Below are 20,494 nucleotides of genomic sequence, written 5' to 3'. Positions count from 1 at the left end.
GTGGATTAAGTGCCTAACTTACAAAGAAAGCGTCCAAAGGTGTCATCCTCAAAAAATTATGGAAAAATTAAAGTACATTAATCTCACCCAGAAACACACTAAAAAATAGTGACAAAGTTCAATTATTAAAGCCACAAAAAAATTTTAAAAATTACAACAGTTGGCTACTCATTGCTTCTCGGCAATACCTATAAAATTTTCTTTTCCCTCTCTAGCTCCTTTTTTCTGTTAAATACTAAGTGAGGAGAAAAAAAATAACAGAAGAGTGAAAGGGAAGAAAATAACAATAAAAGAAAGTGATGGGAGACAAAATGACATTATAGGTGAACAAAAAATAATATTCCTTTTTTTTTTTTTAAATTCAGCACTTTCATGAGTGTTTTCCTCTTCCCCTTCCACAACTTCTCTCTTCTAAAAACCTGCTATTTTTCTTTTTGTGTATGCTGTTCACAAACACCACATGATTAGGTACAATGTCACTGACACTAAGGTTGTGTTTTTTTTTTCATTCTTGGCCTCTCTTGTGCATATTTTAATGAGTAGAATTAGTGAAAATTTTTTGAAGCTTTTTGAGGATGACACATTTGGTCTTTCCTTGTTAGTGAAATATAGACACCTCTGTTGCTTAGCAACGGAAATTAAATTTTGTTAGTAAGCTTTACAAGACTGCCGAGCATTAATTGGAGATGACGCTGAGGTAATTATCTCAAAATCACAATTATGGTTTTAGTAACTTTTGCCTGAATGCTGACGAGATTCCTGTGAAAATTTCATGCCTGAGATTTTCGTCAAGCTATTTTGCTGTATCAAAATATCATACAAAATTCATAGTACACTTATATATTTCATAGTATAGGGTGGAATTCGGACGGCTGAACAACACTTGTTCCATCATCAGTAGTTATTCATTTTGATCTGACATCATAACAAGAACAGCCGATGGTGGGGGAGGCCCAATATAAGGATCGACATAAAGATGTTGATGAGGGTGTTGTCTTTGCTCTATAAATGCATTAACTTGATAGTTATGTGCAGCAGCTTCAAACTGATGCAAAGCCACTGTAGAAAGGGTATGAAGTGTTTCTTGGTGAGATGTTTCCGTTACGAACTCAATAATATCTGGTGCTTCAGCAGTAGGAGGCAGATTGATAGCAGAGACAGCTGTCTGAAGTGGTATATATCGCCATGACTGTTGTAGTTCAAGCTGGTTTTCAGCCCTAATAGGTAGCTTTTTATTTGCAGAACATACACTCGGCTCATAAAGGTGTTTTCTGGGCATATATGGTCTTTTTGCTATAGAAATTTCCTTATGCTGCGTCCTAAAATGTTCTTTTAAGTTATCTTTACGTAAAGTACAGTAATTACAGATATCACACATGAAGGGTTTCTCATCATTTGAATGAATGCGTTCATGTTTCTCCAGGTAACTCTTTCCAATGAATTCTCTACCACAAATTTTACATGTATGAGAATGTACAGCTGTATGAGAACGATAGTGTGATCTTAATTCACATTTTCTAATAGCACTATACTTACAGTTACGGAAATGACATCTAAAAACATCAGCATTATGAATTTGTTTATGGGAAATCAGACTAGACTTGCATTTTGCTCGGAAATCACAAGTGTCACAGAGAAAAGGGTAATCCTCTTTGTGAGAGGCGAGATCTGCATCTAGACTTGCTTTGGTAACCAATCTTTTTTCACAACGTTCACATTGATATGGTATTTCACCTGCATGACAGCGCATATGGCAATTCAGATCGGCTTTAGTTTTAAACCTATTATCACATTCATCACATTTGAATGATTTTTTTATATGTTTCATACGATGTGATAATAAGAAATGTATACTATCAGATGTATATTTACATGTTTCACAGTGAAACGGAGGACCTTGAAAATGAGTTTTCATATGCAAATAATACTCTCTATTATAGTTGCATGTGAAATCACATACTTCACATCTGTATGTAATATCTTTAACATGTATTCGAGAGACATGTTTCTCTAAACGTTGCAACGTATAAGCAATGTATGAACAATTAGGGCATTTCACTCCATCCTTCCAGTTTGGTTTCTTTTTATGGCCATTAATTGATTCTTCCATACTTAAATCAATAGCACTTGAAGTAGCTCCATCATAATTAGTTTCTAAAACATAGCATTTCTTAACATGTTGATTTACTGATTTCTTTGTTTTTATTGCTGGAACTTTTGGTGCTAGTTTCAAAATTTCTTTAGCAGGTGGCTTAGAGGCTGGTTCGTTCTTTGAGATTTTCTTCGTGATTGCTGTAATAGTGGAGTTATGAGTTTTTATGGGAGGAACAGTCTTCTGAGCAGAACATGATCTTGCATTGACCTTTCTTGGGGCTAAAAGAATTTAAGATAACATAAGTTATAATAATAAAGTTTGATATTATATGTCTGAAAAGAATCTATTCCAACTTAAAATAATTTTCATTTGATAAAGAAACCCAAAAAAAAATCTTATTAAAATAATCTTCCCGTCATTTGAATGTTAACAGGAACCTTATTATGTTAGCAATTATGCCAGTGATTTTCATCTGCTACTGTAAAACTGTTCTAAACTTTTCTTCCTGGTGCAATACTAGAAATATTGTAACCTTGATAAATGGAAGGAAGAGAAACAGATTTCAAACACACATCCCCTCCCTCCCCAAATCGTTGTATTATGCACTTTCTACAGCTGAAAAAAGAATTTTGAATTTGAGGTTGGAATTTTCATTGTGTATTGTGCTGTCCTACTTATTGTGGTGCGCTGCAAAAAGTGGTGCATTGCGTATTATAATGCACTGCATATTGTGTTTCGTTGGGTATTGTGGTGCATTGCTTATTGTGTTGCACTGGGTATTGTGGTGCATCGCTCATTCTGGTGCATTGCATACTGCTATATATTATGCATTGTACTATATCATATGCTGTAAAAAACTTTTTTTTTCAATGTTACAATGCAGTTAGGAAAGTGAGGATTTGATATTGTAACTATTATTTATAATAATAATAATCTGCTTTCTAGTGATCTTTAAAATAAGATAAAAATTTCATTTTCTAATAGTACGGAAGAGATCACACAGTGCCGTTAAAAATAAATGAATGTTTAATTGTTTTGTTGCTTAAAAAATTACAAATAATTTCATTAACTAGATTGAAATTAGTTGAATTGATTTTAAATTTTTAATGAAATTTCTCCAGGTGTAATGAAAAGTTTCAGCTAAATATGTGAACTTGGTCACAAAGGACCGATATAATTTTTAAAATTCATTTTACATGTGATTAGTTAAATTGTCATAGGCCGAATTGAAATTTGTTTGATTTAAACATGTCTATTTGCTTTATGATTAAACATGTCTTACATTGTAGCTCAAATCCGGTGCACTTTGGTTAATGAGCTTAATTCATTTTGCCAACATGTTTGTTATACGAATCGCTTTTTATTCGAATCAAACTTCCTCATAGGAAATAATGGAAACTTGGATGATTTCGTTCCACAATTATTCATTTACATGAAAATGACTGATAAAAACGTCATTCATCAATAATGCAATGTAATAACAATGCAGTTAATAAAAAAATATAATATTAAAGAAAACAATAGTGCCATAAATAAACATACAATATAATAATATTTACAAATTAACTTATTCTATTTAGAAGACACCAACGAATAAGGCAAATACACAAAAAATAATAAAAGTCCTAATGCATTTCAACACCAATGGGTGCCGTCTTCAGAGGAAAAAATTTAACCACTAGTTTCGCTGACCGAGTTTCCCATTTGGGTTGAATACCAAATCTTCACGCTCGGTTGCTCAGCGGAAGAAGTACGTCTGTTCACTTCAAACGTCGTGGTCAGAATGAAGCTGTGAGCCTGCGTGAGATACATAGGCGTAAACTTCTATAGGGCCCATGGGCCCGAGCCCCCCCAACATTTTTGAAGACGCGGCTCAGCCCCCCCAAAAATTCGTATGAATATGGCTTATTCATTTTGCAATGATGAAAAATTTTTTTTTAACCAAAAGTTGTCCTAATTATGAATTAGTTAATGGAAACAATCTGCTCAAAATTTTAGTTCTTTCAAAAAATCTGGATGGTCTTTGGCTTTCTTGTTCCATGACAATACGTTTATCTCATTTCTTCCCTGCCGTTCAATCCCCAATTGCAACCTCCATCAGTTCCAATCCTTACTGCCAGAAGGCACGGCTGAGAGGAAGATTCTTTGAGGTGTTGAGGGGGCTCTTTCTTCTTTGCCTGTGGCAAAAACTGAGTGTCTCTTCTTTTGTTCACTGCGACCGGAGGACGGCCATGGCGCCGACATGAAAATAAGCCCAAAGATGCATGGTGGGGGGGAGGGGGGAGGTTGAAAATTGGGAAGCAATGATATTGAAACCGAAATAAATTACACTCTATAAATAATAGGTGCCAGAACCTAGAGGCTGAGGCCATTTGAGCACACCCCCCCCCCCCGCAATAAATTTTGTAAGGGGACTGAGCCTCCCAGTAATTACTGAAAAAAACCATTGTGCAATGCATTCTCCCTCTCCTTTGTACACGCTTGAGTCCCGTATATGCGGGAGGACCAATAACTTTTTGGCCCCCCCCCCAATGTTTTTTTGAAAAATATTGGGGAAAAAAGCACATTCTAAATGCCCATTCATAACAGATCTTGAGGACCGATGCCGAAACATTTTTCAGGGGGGGGGCTCAACCGCCTTACAAAATTTTTTGGGCTCAAATATCCTCCACTCCTAGGTTCCGGTGCCTTTGAGGGGAATCAAATAAATAATAGTAAAATAAAATTAACACACAAAAAAAAAAAGAAAATAAGAAATGAATGGAAAATTTCAAAGCCCCCTGAGCCGGGTACCATTGCATTCTAATACTAGGAATATGAAATTTCCTCCTTATAAATCAGGGATTCTCAAACTATCTACGTTAGCAGCACTCTTATATAGAAATTTTAAATACGGTATTTCAATAAATGTTAAAGAGAGGTTAAAAGGTGAAATTTGCGTTCCCCCCCCCCTCTGGTCCGGCACCCTAGACATTTGACCCCTCCTCCCAGCCCTGTTTCCAGTACTCCAACACTTAGGTAGCCAGGGCCGGAACTAGGGAAGAAGGCAGTTTTCACAGGCGGAATTCTTGTGGGGAGTGCTAATTCTGGGGGGGGGGGGGGGGTGGAAGAACGAAAAATATCGTTTCGATCGTTTTTTTAGTGGGGAGAGGGTGAAAAAATTACATACTCTTCTCTCCCTCCACGACTAAAATGATCCTGTCTCCGTTGGACCGGGCTTTTGGACAGATCTTTCGCGAGGACCCCGATTTTTTACAGGGAAGTGCTTGGACCTGTCGTAAGCGTAACTTGTATTAAGTCGTATGTTAAGTGCATTAAGTCGTAACTTGTATTACCTGTCGTAACTTGTTTTAAGCCAATGGGATCGAGACTCCCCCCCCCCCTCTTATTAATTTCGGAGAGCTGGCTCAATCTTCCCCTCTCCCCCCCCCCCCAAAAAATCGCATGGACACGTTTTCCACACCTAGACTCGGAATAATCACGTCACGTCAGTACAGTGAGTTTCGGCCTTTATACGAAGCTGTGACATGTTAAAAAAAAAGTGGCGATTTTTCCACAAACACTTTTTCCGGCCATTTTACAGGATGCGACCTCTATTTATCGGAAAATACTGTAATTTTTTCTATGTTCCATTGCAAATTAAATTGGGGAATTTTTCTAAAAAGGATGTAGTATTTCTTACTTATGTTATTCAAAAAATTGTGTTTATTTCAAAATGAAGAATTATTCTCAATGTTTTAATAGGGTTCCTCCTTTCCCGATCAATTATTTTTTACGGACGAATTTCTATTTGTCCAGCCGGTGACCGCAAAGAGGGGGTTTTACATACCCTGTTTACGTTCGCAGCACTGTTAGAAATTTTAAATATCTTGCGGCATCACAGTCGATCTCAAGGAGGCATTTCGATGCTTCCCCCCCCCTTTCCCGACAATAAAATGATCTTCACTCCTAGTTACAGCCCGTCCGTGGCATCTAGTGGCGTGTTTCCCGGGGGGGGGGGCACTCAGCTAGCTATAACCACGGCCATGGACTCCCACATACTGGAGAAGGGCTTCTAGCCTGGGATCTTTGGCGGACTTTTAATTCCATGTTTTTTTGTTTTTTTTCATGATAAAGGGGCCGCACCTTCTGCAGCTGACAAAGAGCATTTCAATAGGGTTCAGTTTCGGCTGCTTCAATGCAGGTTTACTGAATACAATCACCATTTCCTAATTAGAAGGACGGGGAGTGTATAGCGTGTCGCTTTTATGTGGGGAATATGTCACCTGGAGGCATCCGTCCATATGGGGACCTCCCTTCTGATCCTGAAAACTACATTCTTCTTGACGCCGCCGGTCAAGGCTTTAAAAGCTTTTGTGCTTAATGGATGGCCATCCGTGAAGGACGCCGACATAGATGATCCTAATTGGAATATAAAGAAATTACGGTGGTGAAGAAAAATCTAGACGAGGTTTGTGATTCTGCAAAATAAGAATAGCTGTGTTTGGAGCCACTTGAAGTAAACTCCTTGTTTTTCCACTGAAACCCCCCTCCCCCACCCCCCACAAATGTTGAGATAGACAGTTCCACAGTATTTTATGGTTTGTGTGGACCACATTCGGTTGTGCACGTACAGTATAAACCTTCTGTTAGTAAAACATGTTGTATTACAAGAAAACGGAAAAGTTCCTCGTGATTCCGCACAGTTTCCTGACAGAAAAAGTAAGCAATATTAAATATAGTTACACATTTTTGATAAATTCCTGCATTTTAAGCATTTTCTTTAATGATAATTTATTCAGAATCTTCAAAAACAATCTAGATTTTGCAGCCCTCTAATACTTATAATCAATAAAGCGTAGTATAAAATATTTTTTTTCTGTTAGACATATCAATAAATTAATAAAACTTACTATATGTCTTATTTTTTTCAATCATATTTAAAATTTATTTAAGAAAAATTTAAACTCCATTTGGCTTGCACACTTGTAAAAGTGACAATATTTGAATCGAGTTTTTAATAAGAAATTTATGCAACTAAAAAAATTATTATTTTTCTAATTTAAAACCTGATATATGACTCAATATATGAGAGTAAAATAAATCTTAAATAAGTGACATGTAATTTGATTTTGGGGGAAATATACACTGTATCATAAAATATAAATAAATAAATACAGGGCTTGACAAAAATCATTAAAAAATTTAGGCACCAGCCAAATTTTGTAAGAGCTAAGCATGGTTTTTTCACGAGAAAAGTATCTTAAATAATCTTTTTTCAACCTTTCTGGGAATTGATGACCCCTTCCCAGGGCCGCAACTAGATACTTTGTCATCTGGGGCAATTCGGAATTTTGGCGCCCCTTGCATGTAGAAGAAGCAGTTAAAGGGTGAATTCGACTCACATTCTGGTCCAGCGTCCGGAGCACCAGACCTACCTGCTTTCTCTAGTTGTGGCTCTGCTCCTTTCCATGTTGGAAGACAATTATGAAATCGGAAAATTTTGAGCCATCACTAGATTCTGATTTAGCAATCACATATACAAAATTTTAGGCGCGAATACAGATTTTCCAGTCACCATGGTGACCTGGCACTTGGGGTTTGTCCAACCCTGGAATAAATAAAGATGCATATACTGTTCTTAATATATTTTTTGTATATAGTCATTTTCATGACCCCGCCCAGGGGATTTCGGGATTCATGAGATCTGGGGGATCCTGGGAGGATATACTCAGATTTACGGCATGACTAGATCTGAATAAATTGCCTATGGCGATAGACCGGAGTTGTGCTCGTTTCAATGAGAGAGAGAGAATGAAAGTATATTTTTACTTGGACCGTGATCAAACTAGAATGGGGCTCAAGGGCAAAGGCTACGCCCCCAACAATCAAATAAATTTTTGTTAATTAAATGCTTTTGGAAAATTGGCACCAACTCAAAAATTCTCTGGAAGAAATTCCGTGTCCCCCCCCCCCCCAATAGATTGGTTTTCTTGGGTAGCTCATGCTCAGGGGTAGTCCCATTCCAAGGGCGTAGCGAAGAGGAAGACTTGGGGGTCTGGTCCCCTCGTCCGAAATGTGAGAAAATGACCGAAAAAAGGGAAAAAGATGACCAAATCTATTGTTCTATTACTTTGGTCCCCCCTGCCGAACGAAATTTCTGGCTACGCCCTTGTCCCATTCACTTTGGTAACAATACATTAAATGATTGTTATACAGTCGAATATCCTGTTATAACGAAGTCCAAGAAACCGGAGAAAACACTCCGTTATAAAAAAATTTCAGATTGTTTTCATTGTTCCTATGTATACTTATTAGAGGGATTAGAAAACCATTCGTTAAAACGATATTTTCGCTGTAACGGTATTCGTTAAAACGGGATTCGCCTGTAATTAGAGCCCGAATTTTCCACTTAAAAAAAATGGCTAAATATGAACTAAAGAACAAATAACCAAGCAATGCATCTTTTCTATTTATCTCGATGCATATTCATTTGCAAAAACATTCTCATGCAAATGATTTCTACATGTATTTTATTTAGGAATTTCTAGTTATTAGTACCGTAGCTGCTCACTAATAGAAAGAAAAAGTTGCTCGAAAACGAAGCAAACTACACGTGCACACAAGTAACAAAACATGAATAATGACAAAAATGGGCGGATTTTTCTCCTGAGGTTTTACTTCTTTTTACTTGAAAAAAAAAGAAATGACAAGCAAATAAAGCACCCGGGCTTCGGGTATGGTCCATTGTAGCTAGAAGGTCCTTGGAGTTGAGCAACCAAACTATTTGAAAATGTCGAATTTCCGATTCGATAGACGATGTTGCCTGATCCATAAATCCATGGAAGTGAGCATGAATGTAATAAGTTCTGACTTTTAATTGCTCAGTTGGTCATCTAAACCGCTTTGATGATACGAAATTCTATGGAAAACGTCTTATACTCTTAGAGAATCAACTGATTTGAGATCAAAAATCAATTTCACATGACTAGAGTTCCGTTCAATCGTTAATATTAGAACGAAATGATCTCAAAGACGTCCCAATGCAGATAAAGCAGCAATTTTCAATAATTTTATGTCCTTACAGAGCGAAACGTGAAAATTCGTTAATAATGAGAACTACGTTACAGCGAAAACATTTCTTGTGGTTGTGAGCTGTTGCTATAACGAACTTTTATTGTATTATGAGCAATATTAATTTGAAAAATTACAAAAATTTAATTAATCTTCCGCACAACTTGAAAATTTGCACTTATTCTGAAAATTCTTCAATTACATACATTTATACACACATTAATGCTAAAAAGAGGTTAATTTATATAAATGCAACAAACAGGACTAATCATAACAAATTTATAAATAGTGCAAAAAAAAAAGAAAAGAATAAATCAAAAATAAAAAGGTCAATTTCCCGTGACCTTTCATTAAATTAAGTTGTATAATAACCAAGAATGGCCACTGAAGCTGTGCTTTCCAAAGTGTGAAATATCGACCCCTGGGGGAAGGGGTCGATGCAATTGTCCAAAGGGTCGATAGAAGCTATGGGTTTAGTATAGGATCCTATGGGTGGGCTTGAGTTGGGAGAAATGAGAAAGAAATTTTTTTTAAAGAAGAGCTATGGAACACAAAAAGTTTGGGAAACTTTTCACTGAAGCAGCGGTTCTCAACCGGTGCTCCGTGTACACTTCCCGGGGGCTCCGCACCCACTCGAAGAAAATAAATCAGTAAATTCGATAAATGAATATAAGAGGAGAGCGTACGGGGCTCCACCATAGAAATTTTACGCCGAATAGAGGCGACCACTGATGCATATTTGTGTTTGAGTACAGGGGATCATTTGTGGAGATTTTACTGTATTTAGGAAAATGCAATGGAACCCTTTGTATATATCTCCCTATTACGTTTCTGACCTTACTTATTTGTACGAGGTTTTGCTTCAGTTGCTATACATTTCTATACATTATCCCTGTATACAGGGCCTAATTTCTTCATGGGCAAATGAAGCCTTTATAACTTTGAGCCCCCGAAATTCAAACAACATACATTCACTGACCAATTAACATCTTTGACTCTTGTCGCAAGAGCCTCCTAATTCCTGCTTTACCCAGGGCCCTGCCTGTATACACTTCAATTAATCGACGTTTTCACTTCGATTCGAACTCCCAAGTCTTTGGAAAACACCTTTTCTATCAATCGAATCACATAATTTTTCAATTGGTGAAAACGTGTCACTGAAATACAGTGTTTTACGGTTTTCAAAAACCCATCATGAAGAAACGTTGTAAGTGGAAAAACTAAGCGGGACCGACTGTAGTTTCTCATGCATATTTTTTACTGAAAAAGTAATAAAATTTAAGATGATTGACTGGTTCAATCAGGGCTGCAACTAGATGCTTGGTTACCCGGGGCAAGCGCGCATTTTGACGCCCCCCCCTTGTAATGTTGAAGGAGAGGTTTTAGAATGAAATTTGCACCCCATCCGGTCTAGCGCCCGGGGCACGAGACCCGCCTGCTCCTCCCTAGTTGTGGCCCTGTGTGCAATGGCTTTTGACAGGTACTGAAATAATTATTGAACGGGCTACGGTATGCTGATTGCCAGGGCTGTAACTGGGATTTTTGTCGCCCCCACATTCGATAATTTTGTAACGGTGTTCTCTGTCAAGTAAAGGACGTTTTACATAACGTTTAAATAACACTTTTTTTTCTGTTGAATCTTGAAATGAATACCGTAAAATTGCTTGAAACTTTAGCAACAGTAATGTTATGATAGTATTATAAGTATATTTCTTCTCAAGCATAAGATTTTGAATCAAAACGACAGATTTTCACAAATTTTTTTTCGGAAACGTCTGTAAAAAAAAGGTGGGGGGGGGGGGGTAATTTTCGGAAAAAGTTCGTTTTGCAGTACTGCTTTCGCATTTATACGACGCGTCGTATAAACGAGGTTCTATTAGAGCCGGAGCCCCCCCAACATTTTCAATAAGTTTACGCCTATGGTGAGATACTAATGCAGCGTCCTGATTGGACCTTTGCGGAGTAGTGCAATCCGATCGGGGGTGTACCCCCGATCGCAACACCATGGCTTAAATTCATTTTGAGCGGGAATTACAAGAAAATTCGAATGGACCAATCGGATTGCACTACTCCGCAAAGGTCCAATCAGGACGCTGCATTAGTATCTCACGCAGGCTCACAGCTTCATTCTGACCACGACGTTTGTGGTTAAATTTTTTCCTCTGAAGACGGCACCCATTGATGTTGAAATGCATTAGGACTTTTATTATTTTTTGTGTATTTGCCTTATTCGTTGGTGTCTTCTAAATATTCTTGGGCAAAGTGGATCAACTCTTCTAACTTATTCTAAACATTACAGAAAGGAAGACTATCGTTTAGGATGGCTTATGCATTGCACTCCACACTCACCATCTGTAAACTTATTCTTTTTGTGTGACTTTAAACAGGAACCCTATCTGTTACTTGGTTTTGCCCTTTTTTTTGGTTTTTTGGAAACGGGAAATCACACTATCATTGGACAGATTTATTGTACAGATCCATTTATTTACTGCTACAACTTTATTTGAGGTGATTCTTTTCCACAAAGTTTTGCCCAGATTCTTATGTTCTGCTCACCTCTTAATCTCATTTGAAGTGACGGACTCTTCATTTATCTCTTTGTCTTCCTCAGATGGAATCCCGTACATAAGCTCATGCTATTGCATCAGTTCATCTGTGGTTATGATCATGTTCCTTCACTATTTGTTGAATGTCGGGCTCATACACCTCCAGTCCCATGGGCTTGCTCAATGACACAAGAAAAGGAATACAAAAATGGTGGCCCTTGTTCATGAGCTAACTCTGAAGGCACGATCAATAATGCAATCAGCCCAGAATTTTCTCCAAGAATTAAAAAAAAAAATTCAAGCACACATATACGCATGGTTAAAATGCTACATCTAGTTTCATATCGTGAATAGTCACGTTCGTAACGGTGTTAATTTTTCAAGTTAGGAGCGCTGGGCGAAGACTGCAGGCAGACGTACAAACTTTTGGAATCTAGAAATCCGGAGATTCTCCCAAGGGGAGTACCCCCACCCCCCCAGCACTCATAGACTCGATCACGATTTTTTTTTTGCCCATCAATTAAGAAAAAATTCTATTCCTCCTCCCCTCAAGGCAGGTTCTGCATTGCCCCTGAGCAGAATATAATTCTATGTCAAGCTTTCCATGCAGAATAGAGAAATCACATTCTCTACATACTGTTCATAAAACAAGTGTTTTCTTTTGTGGATGCTATCAGTGATTGATAATCTTGGGTACATGAACTCTTAAAAGCTTTATATTTAGCTTTATATAGCTAAAAGTTTTTTTCTTTCTGAAGACATCTAATCGGAGGAAACAATTTAAAAAAACTTTAAAATACAAAGCTGCTGACGAAAAAAACTTGTGTTTACCGCACGGCTGTTAATGGAATACAATAACAATTATGCAGAAATTTCAGCAACCAAGGTTTTGGCGCCGATAAACGCTATGTAAACAAAGTCATGTCTTTGCCAGTTGCTTAAATGCGGTCACCAAGACTTTTTTATGGCTGCTCGATGGAAATAACTACGGCTGTCCTCTATGGGTGTTTTTCCTAATGATGACGGCAGTCATTGACGTCACGACAACGTGAAAGCTCACGTAAAATCTAATTTTCTGCCAAAATCCGGAGAGCAAAAGGAAAGATGAAAAATCGGGAGTCTCCCGCTTAAATCCGGAGAGTTGGCAGGTCTGCTGCAGGGAAAAATATTACTCCTAATTTCACAGCACGTGTGGATGAAAGCAAAAAACCATCAGCTCAGTTGTGATGTGAAAATAAATGAATGAAACGCAAAAGTTTTGACCGTAATGTGAATCATCGCTCGTTAATCGAATCAAAATTTGTTCAAAATTTTCGCTTAAGCAAAGTTCCACTGTAATGATTACGAAAGGAAGACTGGTTTCTTCCACTTGGAAGAAGTAGGGTCACCAGTTTTTTCAAGCAGAAGAAACTGCCGAACTCTTCAAAAGACTGATACAGTTAAATAGTCACATACATAATTAAATTAGTGAAATTAAATTTATTTCATATAAAAACATACATTTTGCTATACCTAAAAAGTAGTTTCCCAAACTTTTTGATCCATTGCCCATTTCTTCAAAAAGTTTTTGTTCTCATCACCTGTAACTCAAGCCAATCCATAAGACACTGTACTAAGCCCATAGCTTCTACCGCCTCCCTGAGCCATTCTATCAGCCTCCAGGAGGGCGATATTACACACTTTCGGAAACACTGATTTACAGCATAAATTCTAACTTATATAAGGAAAAGAAATTTCTTCTGGCCAGTTTTCTCCATTGTTTTTTCTGTTTTGGAAGAAACTGTCCAACCGTGCGATTTGGTAACAAAAACCATTTTGGGTAAAACATCATACTACAGACATGCCAACTTTTGGAATCTAGAAATCCGGAAATTCTCCCCGGAGTACTCCCCCCCCCCTCCCCCAAGGGCTCTTGGACTGGATCAAAAAATTTTTCTTGAAAAAATGGTTTTTTTAATCAATTAAGAAAAATTCACCCGCCCCCATCCCCCAGGCAGGTCTTGCATTGACCCTGAGCAGAATATAATTCTATGTCAGTCTTTACATGTAGAAAAATCACATCTACATACTGTTCATAAAACATGTGTTTCCTTTCTGGAATGTTCTTTCTTTCATGGATGCTACTGGTGATTGAGGGTGATCCTGAGTATACCAACTCTTAAAAGCAGTTTTATATTTTCTTTTTGACGACATATTTAATCACAGGAAACAATTAAAAAACTCCAAAATACAAAGCTGCTGACAAAAAAATTATTGTTTACCGCATAGCTGTTAATGGAATACAATAATGATTATGCAGGAATTTTGGCAGGTTTCTGACACATGGTAATTTTTGACAGTTTAAACTGTCACGTCAAAAACCTCAAATATTGCTTTTCAATATAAAAATTCCCATTGGAAATACACTGACTATGTTATACAAAGAATAAATATTTAATATGATTGTAAAATAATTTTCTACTCTCTACAGAATTATTTTTCACAAAAATATATATATATATATATATATATGGTTTTTTTCTTATAAACTATACCAGTGGTTCTCAACCTGAGGCCATATGGCCCCCTTGCGGTCCTGGGATTTCCTAGGGGGCCACGGGAGGAAATCAGAAGAAAGGTGATCCATGACAGGTGGTGAAGGGAGTCATAGAGAGCTGTGAGAAGAAAAGCTTTAAAAATGAAACATGGTTGAAAAATATTACTACTTTCAGAATTCATCAGATCCGTCCATAGAACCAGGGGCATCTTAACCCTTGGGTCTATGTGGGCATGACCCGGGTCTTCATGTCTATAATGGAGGGAGAGGGCTGCACTATATGGATCTGGTGCAATGATTTTCATATGTAAGCTGTTAGTTCCAGCCAAGTATTGAGGGCCGCCAGAGCAACGGTTGGTGTGTTGGGAGGGTCGATTTATCGTGCATGTTCGTTGGATCGTACACTATTTTACACAGACCGTTTTAACCTTATAATTTGACTCCTGAGAGAGATGATAATTCACCATTTGAATCCGTGCTTAGCCATGAATCCAAAGATTGATTTGATTTATTAAAATTTCATTCATAATTAAAAAAAAAGAGAAAGTATCTCACTCTTGGATGAGGGTAGGAGGGGGCCCCCCGGATAGTACAGGGGGGCCACGAGAAAAAAATGTGATCCATAGGGGGGCCATGAGCTTAAAAAGGTTAAGAAACATGGAAATACACAATTTGAATAAAGCATAGCATAAAACTGAAGGGAAAACTATGGAAGGATTTGACATTCTCTCTGATTCAAGATGATTTTTGACCTTCCAAAATTTCTTCAATTGCTTATATACACTCATGTCCATAAATTAAGGATAATTCAGAATCACACGGAAATCGAAATCTAAAGTAAAAATTTCACCTGTAGAATTATCACACACATCTGCAAGAATGATATGCAAATTTCAGGAAGCCACCAGATGATACCGATAGTACGTCACAATGACGAGAGTGTAAGAGGGGGGTATATAAGGAATGGTGGCAAAGAAGTAAAATTGTTCACAAGAGTTCTGTAAGGCGCTCAGTGCCATAAGCGAATAGTTATGACACAGAGGACGCATGTGGATGATTTTTTACGTGGTAGAATTATCGGCCACCTGGAATGTGGGCGTACTCAGATGGAAGTATCCGAGGAACTTGGAATTGCCCAAAGTGTCATCTCTAAGCTTTGGCAACGATTCCAAGATAACGGAAATGTCAGTAGACGTTACAGTACAGGTCGCCCCCGAGTTACAACGCCGAATGAAGACCGGTATTTGGCAGTAACTGCCAAAAGAAGCAGACGGAGCACAGCATCCGACCTGTCTCGTCAACTATCTGCAGCCACGGGTACCACAGTTTCAAGGCAAACCGTGTACAGACGTTTGGGAGATATTGGTCTATATGCTCGCAGGCCTGTCAGATGTGTTCTGCTCCTGGCAACTCACTGTCGGCAGCGATTAGCCTGGAGTAGAGAACATGCAATGTGGACATCGCCACAGTGGGCTTGTGTGATGTTTTCCGACGAGTCCAGGTTTAGCTTGCAGTCTGATTCACGTCAGACTTTCATATGGAGAACGCCAGGTACCCGTTACCACCAAGACAACATCACTGAACGACACCGTTACGGTGGTGCAGCATTGCTCGTTTGGGGTGGAATTATACTGGGTTCCAGAACAGATCTGCATGTTCAAACCGGAACCATGAAAGCCCAAATTTATCGGGACATCATTCTGGAACAACATGTACGTTTGTTTAGGGGTGCCATGGGCGCAGAATTTGTGTTTATGGATGACAATGCCCGTCCTCACCGAGCAAACATCGTAAACAAATGCCTTGAATCTGAGGATATAACCCGTATGGAATGGCCAGCATTCTCACCTGACTTGAATCCAATAGAGCATGTGTGGGACATGCTTGGCCGACGAGTTGCAGCCCGTCAACCACCTCCTACATGTGTACAGGAACTTCGGAGAGCATTGCTTGCTGAGTGGAGTGATCTTCCCCAAGATCAGATCGATAATTTGATACTCAGCATGCTAAGGTGTTGTACGGACTGTATTTCATCGCATGGGAGACATACAATGTATTAACCATCATACCAACCATGTAATAGTAAGTTTTTGTAAAGGAGATATTTTTTACAATTACTCCAGGGAGCAAAAATCGTAGTTTTTATGAATGGTATCATACATACACCATCGTTTTTGTTCTTTATCTTTTGTTTAATAAATGGGCTTTATGAATAAGTAACGTTTGTTTTGTTTCTGAACCTTTATTTGCCAGAGCTGGCATTATCCTTAATTTATGGACATAAGTGTATATGTGCATTGATATAAACCATCTGCTATACTCTTTTTACAACAGATAAGTGTTTAAAAAAGCTTATTACATGATATATGTAATGCTGATTTCTGTTGTTATTAAATTATCTAGATAATCACTGATATTCAAAACGATAGGCCTACTCTTATTATGCATAACATTGAAATATATCTAGAGATCAAAATACTAAATTGTAGGACTAAAATGTCATTTAATTTGACAATGCTAAGCCTATGATGCTTAAGAAACTCCTGTAACTTACCCTTAGTCAAACTTAGTTTATTCTTACTTTTGCACTATGATATGGTATATTTACTAGCATTTATAATAATTAGTTCATTAACAGATGCTACGTGAGAATTTTTATATGGAATAAAATTTTGGGCAGGTAAGAAAATTTAACATATCAAAATAGGTATTTTTCCTCAGTAATTATAATTCTGGATATAAAACCCTTTAATCTACATAAAATTGTAGGTACATAATACACGTGTTTTGTTATTTAACATCTATCAGGTTAACAAAAACTGACATCATTGACAGTAAGTTTTTGACAGTTTTAACACCAAGTTAATTTCTGGGGTCAAAAATAACCTGATAATAATAAAAATAACCTAAATAACTTAACCCTAATGCCTTATCATACATATTTTGAATAAACCACTCTATTCTGCTTAGCAAATTGAACGCAAGTTAAGTAAGCTTAGATGAATAAACAGAGTAGACTTAGACGTAGACTTGAATTTAATGTAATAATAATAATAATAAATGTTCTAGACCAGTGATTTCCAACATGGGCGTTAACGCCCCCTTGGGACCGATGGAATGTTTCAGGGGGACGGTAGAAGCTATGGGTATAACATAGGTACCTATGGGTTAGATTGCGTTCGGGGGCGATGGGAGGAAAAAAATTTCTGAAGAGGGGGGGGGGGGAGCGATGGGACAAAAAAGGTTGGGAAACTACGTTCTAGACTATGTTGAAAATTCAAAATTTCAAATAATAAATATTTTGTTTTAATTATTGTAATAAGTTCATGTTTGAAAATAAAACATTGTAATATGCAAAAAAAGTAAGTTTTTCATCATTTTATATACCTACTAGCTACAATACCCGGCGCTGACTGGGTTTTCTTGAATGAGGCTTTTTGGATCACTTGATGTCTCCCTCTCTCTTTCTTTGAGGGACATACAAACCGTGTTACATTAACCAATATGGCGACTTCTGCGCGACTCATGAAATAAACAAATCTAGATTTAAAGAAAATATTTTCATTTCATAGAAATGAAAATATTTTCTTTCCTTTTTCAAGGGGCGCCAGGTATTTCGATTCCCCTTTGAACTTCAAGTTATGCATCTGCCTGTTTCAGCTTCCAAAAATGATTAGTTAAAGCTGTGGAATTTCTTCGATGTACTTTATGGGCTAATAAATTAATTTTAAAACAACCTGAACTATATGAATTTGTGCAGTTGAATATTAAAAGACAATACATAATACAGACACGTTTTCATTTTCAAGCTTGAGGAGATGTAAAAAGTTCAAATCAATAATATTGCATGGATATCCAACTCAAAAGTAGGGCAGGCTAATTACTTCATATTTAATCTCCTGGCTTCGTATATCTCTAAGCGAACTCAATATTTCAAAAATCGAGAATTCAATACAATTTTTTAAATTATTGATGTGGCGGAAAACCCCACTAAATTTCCACATTTCTACAGTAAAATCAGCAATTTTAACACTGATTTCTATGAGGATCATCCTTTGCCTGTCCCTCAAACTGATACTGATGATGATTCTGACGTCTATTCAAAAAACTCTCATTACTGGGAAGATTGAAAAAGTGGCAAACCATTATAAAGGCATAAACATTGTACATATACTGACAGCGTTGAAGAAATGACAAAGCATTGTAAAGGCATATACATGTCTCAAACGCATTGCTAGGAAACCACGGTAACCAAAGTAAATGTTCGGAAAGTAATTAATTGTTGAGGCCCAAAAACCATTGTTGCCCTACGGTTTTTTGCCCATTCGAGGCATTTGCCTTGCTCTGACGAAATTTTAAAGTAGCCTATCGTTTAAGTCGGGTCCCATTTGGTATATATGCGAAATTTGGCGATGATTGATCTAAAATTGTAGATTTGTATAGAGAACATACACACAGACAGACAGAAAATCAATTTTATATATATAGATTGTGTTCAAAACATTATCAAAAGGCATTCATTTAGGTTTTTGATGGTGTTCAACAGTTTGAACCAGTTTTTGACACTTGTCATGTCAAAAACCCACCCTTGCAACCAAGGTCAACCACTTGATAAATGATTGCCGATAAATCCTAAGTAAACAAAGTCACATCTTTGACAGTTGCTTAAATATGGTCACCAAGACTTTTTTATGGTTGCTAGACAAAAATGAGCACGGATGCTTTCTATGAGTGTTTTCCCTAATGATGTCATTGACATCACAACAACGCGATACTTTATGGAAAATCGAATTTCCTGCCAAAATCTGGAGAAATTTTAACAAAGCTGGACAGCAGGAGGAAGGGTGAAAAAACTGAAGTCTCCCACCGAAATCCGGAGAGTTGGCAGGTCTGGTACCAGCGCAACCACTGATAATTTTTTTCTGCCTCTCCTAACAATATATATTCTTTTTTTCCGAGAAGTCTTCCAAATACCAGCCTGTCAACCATCTCCTTTTAATGCACAGAAAACTAGAAAAACATGTAAGTATTTCAGGAATAACACTTCTTCAGGACCACTTTCAAAAGCACAGTGCAAAATTTGTAAATTACAAAGTCCCATGTAAATAACTCAAGGTGAAAACCGGGCACTTATGTTAGCGATTACATGAAACATTTTCTGCACTTTTGCATTGTTGAACTTTGTGTAGTTTCACATGGTGGTGCTGCATATTCTGCTCACATTTGCATTTCAGCAGTGAATTTTCTCTTCTTTCTATTATTGATGGTGTTAAACAGCTTTTGTTGGGTAGAGGCCTGGCAACTTCAAACCATGTGGGATTTATTTTTTTGATAAATTTTAATTTCACATTTTTTTCCGCGGTTCTTCTTTTAATTTGGTAGCATCAGTATACCATCCATTTAATGCCATATGAACTATGAATTATTACACGTGTGTATGCCCTAAGGATTTTTTCCAGATTTATTCGGATTTGTGGGTTATTGCTATGCCATGGAGGAGGAAAAATGAGAAAAAAGAAAAAGGCAAGCGGTAAAAGAATTTTTCTTATTTCCCTACTGTAGGCCTAAGCAGGGGTGGGGGTTCGGACGTCCGAAACTGGTTTTGGACAGGACACGCGGGATAAACTGTCTGAAACTGTCCAAAAGTGTCTGAAACTGTCTAAAACCTCCAATTTTCAAAATGTTATGTGGAAACCTTTTGGATTTTTTATTTTTTTTTCATGATACTAACATATTACCAAAAATTCTAGCAGAAAATAAAACTAAATCAAAAATATTTCAAAAAGGTGTCATTTGTTTTTTTTCCTAAGTAAACTTTCACCAAATTGATGGTTTTAAGTTGGAAATCTGATAGTAAATTAATATCACGTATATAACTGTTTAAATATAAACACTGTTTTCAGTATTTTAGTTTGTCATAAATGTTATTTCTACTCCACATCTTATTTTTCATGTATGATTATGAAGCAGGTACTGTATTTAGTACAGTGATTGTCCAAAACCCTGCAGAATCTCTCCAAACACTTTTCTTTAAAAAATATATTATACTGAAGGTACCAAATACCCATAGTCACAGTTATAATCATTGCATTATTGTGAAACTCAACATAAATATTATTTTTTATTAGATAGCAATATAATGATGTGAATAAATATCAATGGTGTAGTGTTTATTTAATGCAAATTGTTCTATTTTGACTTTTCAAACTTTTTTTTAAAATTTTAAATAGATCTTTCTATTTTACATTCTCAATTTTTAAAAAC

The 20,494-nt window shown here is 37.0% G+C and overlaps 1 pseudogene across 1 annotated transcript in view; it reads right to left on the bottom strand.

Moving 5' to 3' along the window:
- Nucleotides 1–711: 711 nt before the first annotated feature.
- LOC149065425 (zinc finger Y-chromosomal protein 2-like) overlaps nucleotides 712–20,494 on the bottom strand; it is a 29,386-nt pseudogene continuing 9,603 nt past the window's right edge. The window contains exon 2 of the transcript XR_016195649.1: nucleotides 712–2,373. The product of XR_016195649.1 is annotated as a zinc finger Y-chromosomal protein 2-like (transcript). The remainder of the gene's footprint in view (nucleotides 2,374–20,494) is intronic.

This window comes from Pholcus phalangioides, unplaced genomic scaffold (assembly GCF_987345545.1).
Source record: "Pholcus phalangioides strain wild (caught in Gottingen) unplaced genomic scaffold, Ppha-v1.0 ptg000040l_1, whole genome shotgun sequence".
NCBI lineage: Eukaryota > Metazoa > Arthropoda > Arachnida > Araneae > Pholcidae > Pholcus > Pholcus phalangioides.
Note: the sequence above shows the minus strand (reverse complement) of the source record. Positions and strands in the feature narration are given on the sequence as shown.